The sequence below is a fragment of the Puntigrus tetrazona genome, chromosome 19 (genome assembly GCF_018831695.1).
Source record: "Puntigrus tetrazona isolate hp1 chromosome 19, ASM1883169v1, whole genome shotgun sequence".
Classification (NCBI taxonomy): Eukaryota; Metazoa; Chordata; class Actinopteri; order Cypriniformes; family Cyprinidae; genus Puntigrus; species Puntigrus tetrazona.
In genome coordinates, this window is record NC_056717.1 from 3,946,141 (window position 1) to 3,959,282 (window position 13,142).

Genomic DNA, 13,142 nt, shown 5'->3' on the forward strand with positions numbered 1-13,142 from the left:
TTTCCTTGACAATCCCTTTGCTTTTTCTGTTAATAACATGAGATACAAAGTCTCATCAGGCCACACCTGTAACCGAGATCTGTAAAAATACAGAAGAATATTCTAAAGGAAAACATATTAATAAAAACGCTACATTTATACACACACACGCGCTCGCGCGCATATAATATGTATATATTTTTTTCATTCATCATTAGACACCACTGTTTTAATGTTTGTGGGTATCTTACAGTGTTTTTTTTTTTTTTTTTTTGGAATCTTACAGAATTCTCGGATCATGAATCCTTATGGCGTAATAAAATAATTTAGAACGTCACGTGCTTCTATATAAAGCGCGAACTCACCTGCTCCGCTTGTAGCGAGTAAGGAGTTCAGTGTAGTTAACGTTGTTGGAGCAGTTTTTACAGTTGGTGATGGAGTTTTTTCGTTTGTTGCGAGTATCCCGTAAAAAGAAAGCGGATGGAGGACGTGAGAGGACACCCACCGACCGCTCGGTGGAGCTCCATCCTCGTCCTGACGGCGAGGGAGGCGGGAAAGAGAGAAAGGGAGAGAAAAGCAAGAAGAAGAGGCAGAAACAGAAGTGGTTTCGGAAGTTTGCTGCTTTCTTCTCTTGTTTCCCCACCGAAATCCACCAGTGCTCAGGATGAGCAGGTGGAGCAGGGAGAGGTGGAGCAGGACACGGTCCCATCCAGGAGGTGCACTGATGGTAACTGACATGCTCCAGAAGCTTTGTACATCAAGAATGTCATTTACACACACAAAAAAACATATTAACCATATTTTGAAGATGTCAAAAGTATTCACCCTGCTATTACTAATACAAGTCTGCAATATTTCATCTGTGTTTATTAAAACAAGCTCTGGTTGATGTTCCTCGCTTTAGATCAGACTTCTCTACAGGACGTCGTAACTACTGTAGAGGACGGTGATCATCAGGAGCTTCCTTTCAGTGCTGCTGTTGTCCCTGCTGTCACTGCTGAGGACCAGCAAGTGGAGGACGTCCAGCTTCAAGATCAGGACAGTCCAGGTGTGCAGAGACAGCTGGACTGTGATAAGATAATGAGAACCGAGTCTGACTTTACGGTTGTGTTCAAAATATTTCATATATTTATCAAACAATTTGAAGTCATTGAAATAAATATAGAATTTAGTATGAATAAGTATGGTATGCCACCTTCAGGTACACTGTATTCATCTTTAATAATGAATAATTATTATGTTTTAATAGACCGCATTTGCTGGAAATATTCTATGGGCAAGAAGTTGGGAGAAGGAGGATGCGGCTCCGTTTTTGAAGGGACCCGCCGTGAAGACGGCCTTCCAGTGGCTGTGAAGTTCACGGTGAAGACAGAGAACGAGCCGTACTTAAGCCTTGTAAGTAGACATCAGAACTTTCAGAAGTTTTTCACAGTAATAAAAATATTTTATTAAGTTTTTATTAAGTTTTTGTTGTTTATATATTTATGTCCTCAATGAGACGACAGATGCTGTATCAGGGTATCAGTGTACAGTCATAAAAAAAAATATTTTTCTAGCCTGAGCATCCCAGACCAGTTCCTCTGGAGGTGGCCTTAACTCTCATGGCCAATCAAGGCCCCAGCTGTCCCCACATCATAAAGCTACTGGACTGGGAGGACCAACCGGACCAGTACATTATGGTCCTAGAGCGGCCCTCGCATTGCATGGACATGCTGAGTTTTTGGGCGCATTACGATGGCCACTTCAGCGAGGAGATGGCACGTCATTTCATGCGGCAGGTGACCGATGCTGCTGCTGCTTGCTGTTCCAAGAGTGTCTTCCATCGGGACATCAAAATGCCAAACATCCTGGTCAACGTAGAGACCCTAGAGGTCAAACTTATCGATTTTGGCTGTGGAGACCTCCTTAAAAAGACCTCCTACACCACCTATAGTGGTATGTATTATTTCTTGAACGTAGTTTGGGATTTTAATGAGCACTCTGTTTAGATGGGACTCACAACTAACAGCTTTCTCAGAAGAAAAAACCCAGTCATAGTGTAATTTGTCATTAAAATTAAGTTCCATTGGTAGAGCAGACTTTCACATGTGACAAACGTTTTCCTGCAGGGACAGCAAGGTACTGCCCTCCGGAGTACATCGAGAAGGGCGAGTACGACGGGAAGCAGGCCACAGTGTGGTCGCTGGGGTGTGCTGCTGTTTGGATGATGACCAGACTTTTCCCAGACAGCAGCGACATCGGTTTGATGGATGCCGATGCGTGGGAAGAGCCAGGCATCTCCGACGGTGAGAACTTTAGTACAAAAGAACAAATGCAAAACTGAGAAAACAGTGGCTTTTAAAAAAAAGTCTCTCCAAGTTTTGCAACTTAGAGAGCAAGTGTAAAATTCTCTCCATCTTTCTTTACAGAATGCTGTCGTTTTATTCGAGGTTGCCTAAAGAGTGACCCAGAGCAGAGGCTTCACCTGGATGAGATGCACTTACACGAATGGTTTAAGTTAGCCCCTTCATCCCTCCAGTCCTAGCGCCTTGCGGGCTGGCAGGCCATGGTTGCGTCTGGCGCCTTGGCCCGAGACAGTAGTTTAAGCGCCTTGCTGAACTACTCGTCAGGGATGAGTGTAGTAAATAGTTAAGAGTTTATTTAGGTTAGTTAAGTAATGCACCGTCCAGGCATATTATTAATAATCGAGGAACCCAAAGGTCCCTAGAGGTCTCTGCTACTGGTGCCCGGATCCCACAGATCTATGTCACGGAAACATCAGAGGTCTCAGCCATGGACACAAAGATTCTTGGGGTCAAGGAATCCTCTCAGGGTCACTCAAGAAATAATAAAAGTTCCTGTTATTGCTGCTTACATTGCCTCTCCAATTTTTTCTGCCATGGGTAACTGAGAACTTATCAATGAGAAATTGTGCACTAAAGTTTCCTGACATCAGATTCATAAGTACCACAGAAGTTAGGAGACAGGGACCCTTTCACAGATACCCTGGTCCTACAGCTTCTTGCCTCGGGCTTCAAGTTTCTGACGCTGCAACCACTGAATCCAACATACATACAATATACAAAAATGTGTTATCATAGACTGTATAAAACATGTACATAGTGTCTGTGACCATCTTGGCAACGTATCACTGTTCATCATTATCAGATAATCAAAATGGACAAAGAGGTAGGATGTAGTTGAGGTGCCTGGTTGTTGAAACTGTGCCCACCTACCATGACAAACAGACAATCCACCTGTGACTCAAGTCGTAGGAATGGTTTATAGTTTTCAGATTATATGTTTCTCAGTTTATATAAACAGGAGGCAACCTGCTCTTAATTCCAACAGGTGACTAAAGTACATACTAAAAGATTTTTTTAATCTTATAAGACTTTCAAAATGTGATGACAAACATGAGGAGAAAAATGTCCTAGATTTCACTATTTTGCTCCTATAGTGTGTGGGGTGCAGCAATGTGACGAAGACAGAGTCCTCACAAAATCTCTCGAGACTTGAGAATAAATGTGTTTTCCAGGACACGTTGTTTTTCCGAGCAGATTCAGTCACTCTTAACACATATCACACCACAGGAAAATCTGATGAGATAATCTTTAGATCCACAAAGATAATTGAGACATTACCTAGGATTGTCGGAAGAGGGGAAATCGTTTAAAATCAGCCTGATAATCTTGTAGTGTGTACCCAGCACTAAACTAAAATTCACTGACTGGCCACTAGACACAGGCTCCAAATGGTAGTCAATCCCATAGACCCCCATGTTAGAATACTTTACCTCTTGTTTAGCACAAAAAGTGATGTTGGTTGTCTATAACTAATTTTGGCCTCCATGACAGCTGTGAAGCTGTAAAACTTTTATTTTAACCATTATTAAGCCCCAATTAATCCTCTCGATTTACTACTGTATATTCATCACACTGAATGTTAATTAAAATAATTTAAAAATAATCTCTTGGCGCCTATCTGTGGTAATCATCTTTTTGTCCCTTCTAGTTTGGATTCTACTTTCACACAGTTAAGTGAAAAGGGTTTAATACAGTTCCGGGATCTGTTCTTTGATCACACATTTGGGTCATTTAACGATTTGTTGAGTAATTATAAAATCTCTAAATCAAACTTACTTTGTTATTTTCAAACGCGTGATTTTGCCAAAAAATATTTGGATACTTTCCCCCAGCAGCCAAAGAATCCTTTAATTGAAGAAATATTCTTGCTACCAAAATTTCTGAACCGCATTTCCTCCATTTATGACCTGCTTCGGTCCTCACAGCTTCCTCCTCTTTCTACACTCAAACAAACCTGGGAGATGGAGCTAGAACAGGAAATTGATGAGGAGCTGTGGGACACTGTTTTTGCCAAAATTAACTCTGTCTGTGCTCGCTCGAATCTCATTCAGTTTAAAGTTGTTCACAGAATCCATTTCACTAAAGCAAAATTTTAAAAACTCTGTTTATCAGAAGATGATAGGTGCAATAGATGCGTGTTGTCTCCAGCAGACCATACTCATTCATTTTACACCTGTCCTAGTCTGAATTCTTAATGGTCCTCTTTTTTTGATACAATGTCAAAAGCTCTTAGTGTTTCTGTGATACCTTGTCCAATAACAACAATTTTTGGAATATCTCCTGTTGTTGGCTTATATAAGAAGCACCATGCCGATATTATTGCCTTTGCCTCATTGATAGCCAAAAGACGTATACTGTTACACATGCCCCCCTCCCAACCTCTCTTGGTTGAAAGATTTGATGTCTTTCTTACATTTGCAAAAAAATCAAAAATCAAATTTGGAATCCTCTCCTTTCTTTCATTGAGACCATAACTGCGTTATAGATACAGAATTTTTACTGTAATAAATTGACTTTTCTTACTTTATTATAAATTATTTCCTTTTTTTCTTCTTTCTTTCCTTTTTCCTTTCTTTCTTTTTTTCCCCCTCTATTTTCTTTATAATAAGTTGGGCTGGGAAGAGATTATTTGTATAAGTGTATTCCTTTTTTTGTGTTGTTGTTAAAAATAAATAAATAAAAAATACAAATAATCTCACCAGCTAAGTAATAACAAGCTGGCTCATATCTGCCCTAAAGATTATGTTATATGTATTTCTGAACAATGCTGTATTAAAGTATATCAGTTTAACATCCTTTAGATTGTGAATGAGTGATGAAGCAATCTTAAGGATCTGTATTTTTTATTCATTTGATTGTATAATAATTAAGTTTAAACATGCTCTTGTGAATTAACCCACGAGTAATATAATAATAATAAAGAAAAATGCATAATGGCCTGTTGATTGTTTGGTAAGTAATCCAGTTCACCAACATTAAATCATGTTCATTTATTTTAGTACAACCAATGAAGACAGTAATGATCTTTTAAAACTTCATATTGCTTCTTTGTTGTTTTTAAACACACAAGCGAATTAAAGTAAAATTGTCACGCCCTAACTTCCCACGCCTACCGATCCCGTCACCTGGACACGTTCACAATCATGAGAATACTGATCACCCGCACCTGCTGTCACTGGCATAAAACAGACACTCACCATTCAGTCTATGGCTGTTCTCGAGCTTACTCACTTGATGTTCTGCTTCCTGATTCACCTGCCTGTGTGAGTTACAACTCGTGTAGGATATGGTCAGATAAGGAATGAACTTTTGACTTTCTGATTTGAACTTCGCTTACACGAAGACCCTGTTACCTACACAGAATGTGAATCATTAAAATTCTCAACTTTTGTTTGAACTACGTCTCTGTCTCATTTACCAGAATGTGACAAAAATATTTTATGATTTTTCTTTTTTTTTTTTTTTTTTAAACAAAAATACTGAACAAATAATAATGTCTTCAGAACCAACTGGTATTTAAGTTCTGATTAATATGAACTAGGCAACATTTACATTATTAAAAAATAAATAACTTTAAATAAAATTTTTATAATAGTAATATTTTTAAATTGTAATAATTCTATATTTGCTCAAAATTGACAGGTGATTTTCTTCTCAGTTTAAAATATTGAGATTTCCCCATTAGTACATCTGTGGCTTAACGTTATATATTTAATCTTTTGAATTACCTCTAGATTTGATTTGATTCTTTTGTCCCACTGAAGTCTTTAGTATGTTTTAGCACTGGTGTCTAGATGCTCTGCAGCATGTTAAGTGGTGTTTTAGTAATTTTTTTTGGTAGCATGTTATGCTGGAGAACGATGGCAGACAAACACAGGGATTAGTAAATGAATTTTATTCTCTCAAAACAAGGAACAATTAAAAATTCATATTGTGTGGCAATTTTCCCATCTCCACAAACTGTGACCTCGCTCCTCATTCAACCAGTGTCTGCTGCATTGAACAACACAACGAGAATGAACACGGTCCAGTCCACTTCGTACAGCACCATCCAACGGGATCCGTTTTTAGAACATTTTCTTTAGAACGAGAAGAAAATCAAATATACTTCAAAGCAACTTTTTTCCCTCTTGTATTCATTTATTTTTTTGGATTTCTTTTCCTTTTTTTTCTTTTCAAGAAAAGATGAGTGCCAAGAGGTGGAATGTTGCGTTGAATGTCTGAACCGTTGGCCACAAAACCTGGACCCCGACCTGAATCCGTGGACGACGCTAGATCTGGGGGACGGCCGAGCCTCTGGTCCACATGCACTGTACACAAAACTGCGAAAAATTCCCAGATGTCTCTATCAAAACATGCTGTATTACTCAGACGGTGTGCTCAATCCATGTTGCAGACCCTTTTCGACATGCTTGCTTTGAATGAATGAGCCATTCTATTGTAACAGAACAGCGGAGTCTCCACAGACCCAAAATCTACAGCTCCGTCTCCACATGAACACAGAATTATGGCTGCATTTGAAGAGAGAAATGTACAATTGTCATGTTCGGTTTTTTTTATTATATCGAAATCAATATTGTACATTTATTGTTTTCCTTGACAATCCCTTGCTTTTTTCTGTTAATAACATGAGATACAAAGTCTCATCAGGCCACACCTGTAACCGAGATCTGTAAAAATACAGAAGAATATTCTAAAGGAAAACATATTAATAAAAACGTTACATTTATACACACAGACACACACGCGCGCGCATATGCATTTAATATATATAATTTTACATCATTCATCATTAGACACCACTGTTTAATGTTTGTGGGTATCTTACAGTTTTTTTTTTTTTTTTTTTTTTTGGAATCTTACAGAATTCTCGGAACATGAATCCTTATGGCGTAATAAAATAATTTAGAACGTCACGTGCTTCTATATAAAGCGCGAAACTCACCTGCTCCGCTTGTAGCGAGTAAGGAGTTCAGTGTAGTTAACGTTGTTGGCACAGTTTTACAGTTGTGATGGAGTTTTTCGTTTGTTGCGAGTATCCGTAAAAAGAAAGCGGATGGAGGACGTGAGAGGACACCCACCGACCGCTCGGTGGAGCTCCATCCTCGTCCTGACGGCGAGGAGGCGGAAAGAGAGAAAGGAGAGAAAAAGCAAGAAGAAGAGGCAGAAACAGAAGTGGTTTCGGAAGTTTGCTGCTTTCTTCTCTTGTTTCCCCACCCGAAATCCACCAGTGCTCAGGATGAGCAGGTGGAGCAGGGAGAGGTGGAGCAGGACACGGTCCCATCCAGGAGGTGCACTGATGGTAACTGACATGCTCCAGAAGCTTTGTACATCAAGAATGTCTTTTACACACACAAAAAAACATATTAACCATATTTTGAAGATGTCAAAAGTATTCACCCTGCCATTACTAATACAAGTCTGCAATATTTCATCGGTGTTTATTAAAACAAGCTCTGGTTGATGTTCCTCGCTTTAGATCAGACTTCTCTACAGGGCGTCGTAACTACTGTAGAGGACGGCGATCATCAGGAGCTTCCTTTCCAGTGCTGCTGTTGTCCCTGCTGTCACTGCTGAGGACCAGCAAGTGGAGGACGTCCAGCTTCAAGATCAGGACAGTCCAGGTGTGCAGAGACAGCTGGACTGTGATAAGATAATGAGAACCGAGTCTGACTTTACGGTTGTGTTCAAACACAAGCGTTCTTCTCACGGAGTTTATTATAGGACAGCGTGTTTTACATTTTGCAGCTGTGTTTTCTTCTATTTATCAAATATTTCATTGTTCAAACACCACATATATTCCATATATTTCTCAAACAATTTGAAGTCATTGAAATAAATATAGAATTTAGTATGAATAAGTATGGTATGCCACCTTGAGGTACACTGTATTCATCTTTAATAATGAATAATTATTATGTTTTAATAGACCGCATTTGCTGGAAATATTCTATGGGCAAGAAGTTGGGAGAAGGAGGATGCGGCTCCGTTTTTGAAGGGACCATGCCGTGAAGACGGCCTTCCAGTGGCTGTGAAGTTCACGGTGAAGACAGAGAAACGAGCCGTACTTAAGCCTTGTAAGTAGACATCAGAACTTTCAGAAGTTTTTCACAGTAATAAAAATATTTTATTAAGTTTTTATTAAGTTTTTGTTGTTTATATATTTATGTCCTCAATGAGACGACAGATGCTGTATCAGGGTATCAGTGTACAGTTATAAAAAAATATATTTTTTCTAGCCTGAGCATCCCAGACCAGTTCCTCTGGAGGTGGCCCTAACTCTCATGGCCAATCAAGGCCCCAGCTGTCCCCACATCATAAAGCTACTGGACTGGGAGGACCAACCGGACCAGTACATTATGGTCCTAGAGCGGCCCTCGCATTGCATGGACATGCTCAGTTTTTGGATGCATTACGATGGCCACTTCAGCGAGGAGATGGCCGTCATTTCATGCGACAGGTGACCGATGCTGCTGCTGCTTGCTGTTCCAAGAGTATCTTCCATCGGGACATCAAAATGCCAAACATCCTGGTCAACGTAGAGACCCTAGAGGTCAAACTTATCGATTTTGGCTGTGGAGACCTCCTTAAAAGACCTCCTACACCACCTATAGTGGTATGTATTATTTCTTGAACGTAGTTTGGGATTTTAATGAGCACTCTGTTTAGATGGGACTCACAACTAACAGCTTTCTCAGAAGAAGAAAACCCAGTCATAGTGTAATTTTTCATTAAAATTAAGTTCCATTGGTAGAGCAGACTTTCACATGTGACAAACGTTTTCCTGCAGGGACAGCAAGGTACTGCCCTCCGGAGTACATCGAGAAGAGGCGAGCGATGCGACGGGAAGCAGGCCACAGTGTGGTCGCTGGGGTGCTGCTGTTTCGGATGATGACCAGACTTTTCCCCAGACAGCAGCGACATCGGTTTGATGGATGCCGATGCGTGGGAAGAGCCAGGCATCTCCGGCGGTGAGCTTTTAGTACAAAAGAACAAATGCAAAACTGAGAAAACAGTGGCTTTTAAAAAAAGTCTCTCCAAGTTTTGCAACTTGGATAACAAGTGTAAAATTCTCTCCATCTTTCTTTACAGAATGCTGTCGTTTTATTCGAGGTTGCCTAAAGAGTGACCCAGAGCAGAGGCTTCACCTGGATGAGATGCACTTGCACGAATGGTTTAAGTTAGCCCTTCATCCCTCCAGTCCTAGCGCCTTGCGGGCTGGCAGGCCATGGTTGCGTCTGGCGCCTTGGCCGAGACAGTAGTTTAAGCGCCTTGCTGAACTACTCGTCAGGGATGAGTGTAGTAAATAGTTATTTAGAGTTTATTTAGGTTAGTTAAGTAATGCACCGTCCAGGCATATTATAATAATCGAGGAACCCAAAGGTCCTAGAGGTCTCTGCTACTTGCCCGGATCCCACAGATCTATGTCACGGAAACATCAGAGGTCTCAGCCATGGACACAAAAGATTCTTGAGAGGTCAAGGAATCCTCTCAGGGTCACTCAAGAAATAATAAAAGTTCCTGTTATTGCCTTACATTGCCTCTCCAATTTTTTCTGCCATGGGTAACTGAGAACTTATCAATGAGAAATTGTGCACTAAAGTTTCCTGACATCAGATTCATAAGTACCACAGAAGTTAGGAGACAGGGACCCTTTCACAGATACCCTGGTCCTACAGCTTCTTGCCTCGGGCTTCAAGTTTCTGACGCTGCAGTCACTGAATCCAACATACATACAATATACAAAAATGTGTTATCATAGACTGTATAAAACATGTACATAGTGTCTGTGACCATTTTGGCAACGTATCACCGTTCATCATTATCAGATAATCGAAAATGGACAAAGAGGTAGGATGTAGCTGAGGTGCCTGGTTGTTGAAACTGTGCCCACCTAGCATGACAAACAGACAATCCACCTGTGACTCAAGTCGCCTTGCCTTTAACCTCTTAAACTGAAGCAAAATAGGAATGGTTTATAGTTTTCAGATTATATGTTTCTCAGTTTATATAACGAGGTGGCAACCTTCCAATCTCTCTCTTAATTCCAACAGGTGACTAAAGGTACATACTAAAAGATTTTTTTAATCTTATAAGACTTTCAAAATGTGAGAGACCGCAAACATGAGGAGAAAAATGTCCTAGATTTCACTATTTTGCTCCTATAGTGTGTGGGGTGCAGCAATGTGACGAAGACAGAGTCCTCACAAAATCTCTCGAGACTTGAGAATAAATGTGTTTTCCAGGACACGTTGTTTTTCTGAGCAGATTCTGTCACTCTTAACACATATCACACCACAGGAAAATCTGATGAGATAATCTTTAGATCCACAAAGATAATTGAGACATTACCTAGGATTGTCGGAAGAGGGGGAAATCGTTTAAAATCAGCCTGATAATCTTGTAGTGTGTACCCAGCACTAAACTAAAATTCACTGACTGGCCACTAGACACAGAGCTCAAATGGTAGTCAATCCCACCAGACCCCCATGTTAGAATACTTTACCTCTTGTTTAGCACAAAAGTGATGTTGGTTGTCTATAACTAATTTTGGCCTCCATGACAGCTGTGAAGCTGTAAAACTTTTTATTTTAACCATTATTAAGCCCCAATTAATCCTCTCGATTTACTACTGTATATTCATCACACTGAATGTTAATTAAAATAATTTAAAAATAATCTCTTGGCGCCTATCTGTGGTAATCATCTTTTTGTCCCTTCTAGTTTGGATTCTACTTTCACACAGTTAAGTGAAAAGGGTTTAATACAGTTCGGGATCTGTTCTTTGATCACACATTTGGGTCATTTAACGATTTGTTGAGTAATTATAAAATCTCTAAATCAAACTTACTTTGTTATTTTCAAACGCGTGATTTTGCCAAAAATATTTGGATACTTTCCCCAGCAGCCAAAGAATCCTTTAATTGAAGAAATATTCTTTTCACAAAATTTCTGAACCGCATTTCCTCCATTTATGACCTGCTTCGGTCCTCACAGCTTCCTCCTCTTTCTACACTCAAACAAACCTGGGAGATGGAGCTAGAACAGGAAATTGATGAGGAGCTGTAGGACACTGTTTTTGCAAAATTAACTCTGTCTGTGCTCGCTCCGAATCTCATTCAGTTTAAAGTTGTTCACAGAATCCATTTCACTAAAAAGCAAAATTTTAAAAACTCTGTTTATCAGAAGATGATAGGTGCAATAGATGCGTGTTGTCTCCAGCAGACCATACTCATTCATTTTACACCTGTCCTAGTCTGAATTCTTAATGGTCCTCTTTTTTGATACAATGTCAAAAGCTCTTAGTGTTTCTGTGATACCTTGTCCAATAACAACAATTTTTTGGAATATCTCCTGTTGTTGGCTTATATAAGAAGCACCATGCCGATATTATTGCCTTTGCCTCATTGATAGCCAAAAAGACGTATACTGTTACACATGCCCCCTCCCAACCTCTCTTGGTTGAAAGATTTGATGTCTTTCTTACATTTGCAAAAAAATCAAAAATCAAATTTGGAATCCTCTCCTTTCTTTCATTGAGACCATAACTGCGTTATAGATACAGAATTTTTACTGTAATAAGTTGACTTTTCTTACTTTATTATAAATTATTTCCTTTTTTCTTCTTTCTTTCCTTTTTTCCTTTCTTTCTTTTTTTTCCCCTCTATTTTCTTTATAATAAGTTGGGCTGGGAAGAGATTATTTGTATAAGTGTATTCCTTTTTTGTGTTGTTGTTAAAATAAATAAATAAAAAAATACAAATAATCTCACCAGCTAAGTAATAACAAGCTGGCTCATATCTGCCCTAAAGATTATGTTATATGTATTTCTGAACAATGCTGTATTAAAGTATATCAGTTTAACATCCTTTAGATTGTGAATGAGTGATGAAGCAATCATTGAAAGATGTGAAACAAAGGACATCTTAAGGATCTGTATTTTTTATTCATTTGATTGTATAATAATTAAGTTTAAACATGCTCTTGTGAATTAACCCACGAGTAATATAATAATAATAAAGAAAAATGCATAATGGCCTGTTGATTGTTTGGTAAGTAATCCAGTTCACCAACATTAAATCATGTTCATTTATTTTAGTACAACCAATGAAGACAGTAATGATCTTTTAAAACTTCATATTGCTTCTTTGTTGTTTTTAAACACACAAGCGAATTAAAGTAAAATTGTCACGCCCTAACTTCCCACGCTTACGATCCGTCACCTGGACACGTTCACAATCATGAGAATACTGATCACCCGCACCTGCTGTCACTGGCATAAAACAGACACTCACATTCAGTCTATGGCTGTTCTCGAGCTTACTCACTTGATGTTCTGCTTCCTGATTCACCTGCCTGTGAGGTTACAACTCGGTTATAGGATATGGTCAGATAAGGAATGAACTTTTGACTTTCTGATTTGAACTTCGCTACGAAGACCCTGTTACCTACACAGAATGTGAATCATTAAAATTCTCAACTTTTTGTTTGAACTCACGTCTCTGTCTCATTTACCAGAATGTGACAAAAATATTTTTATGATTTTTCTTTTTTTTTTTTTTTTTTTAAACAAAAATACTGAACAAATAATAATGTCTTCAGAACCAACTGGTATTTAAGTTCTGATTAATATGAACTAAGAGCAACATTTACATTATTAAAAATAAATAACTTTAAATAAAATTTTATAATAGTAATATTTTTAAATTGTAATAATTCTATATTTGCTCAAAATTGACAGGTGATTTTCTTCTCAGTTTTAAAATATTGAGATTTCCCCATTAGTACATCTGTGGCTTAGCATTATATATTTAATCT

The 13,142-nt window shown here is 38.8% G+C and overlaps 1 long non-coding RNA gene and 1 pseudogene across 1 annotated transcript in view; one reads left to right on the forward strand and one right to left on the reverse strand.

The window, feature by feature from the left end:
- The first annotated feature begins 413 nt into the window (after positions 1-413).
- On the forward strand, positions 414-2,503 carry LOC122323819 (annotated as a pseudogene).
- Positions 2,504-6,477: 3,974 nt separating this feature from the next.
- Positions 6,478-13,142, reverse strand: part of LOC122323451 — a 20,430-nt gene continuing 13,765 nt past the window's right edge. Inside the window, exon 2 of the long non-coding RNA XR_006247011.1 lies at positions 6,478-6,577. This is a non-coding gene — a long non-coding RNA (uncharacterized LOC122323451). The remainder of the gene's footprint in view (positions 6,578-13,142) is intronic.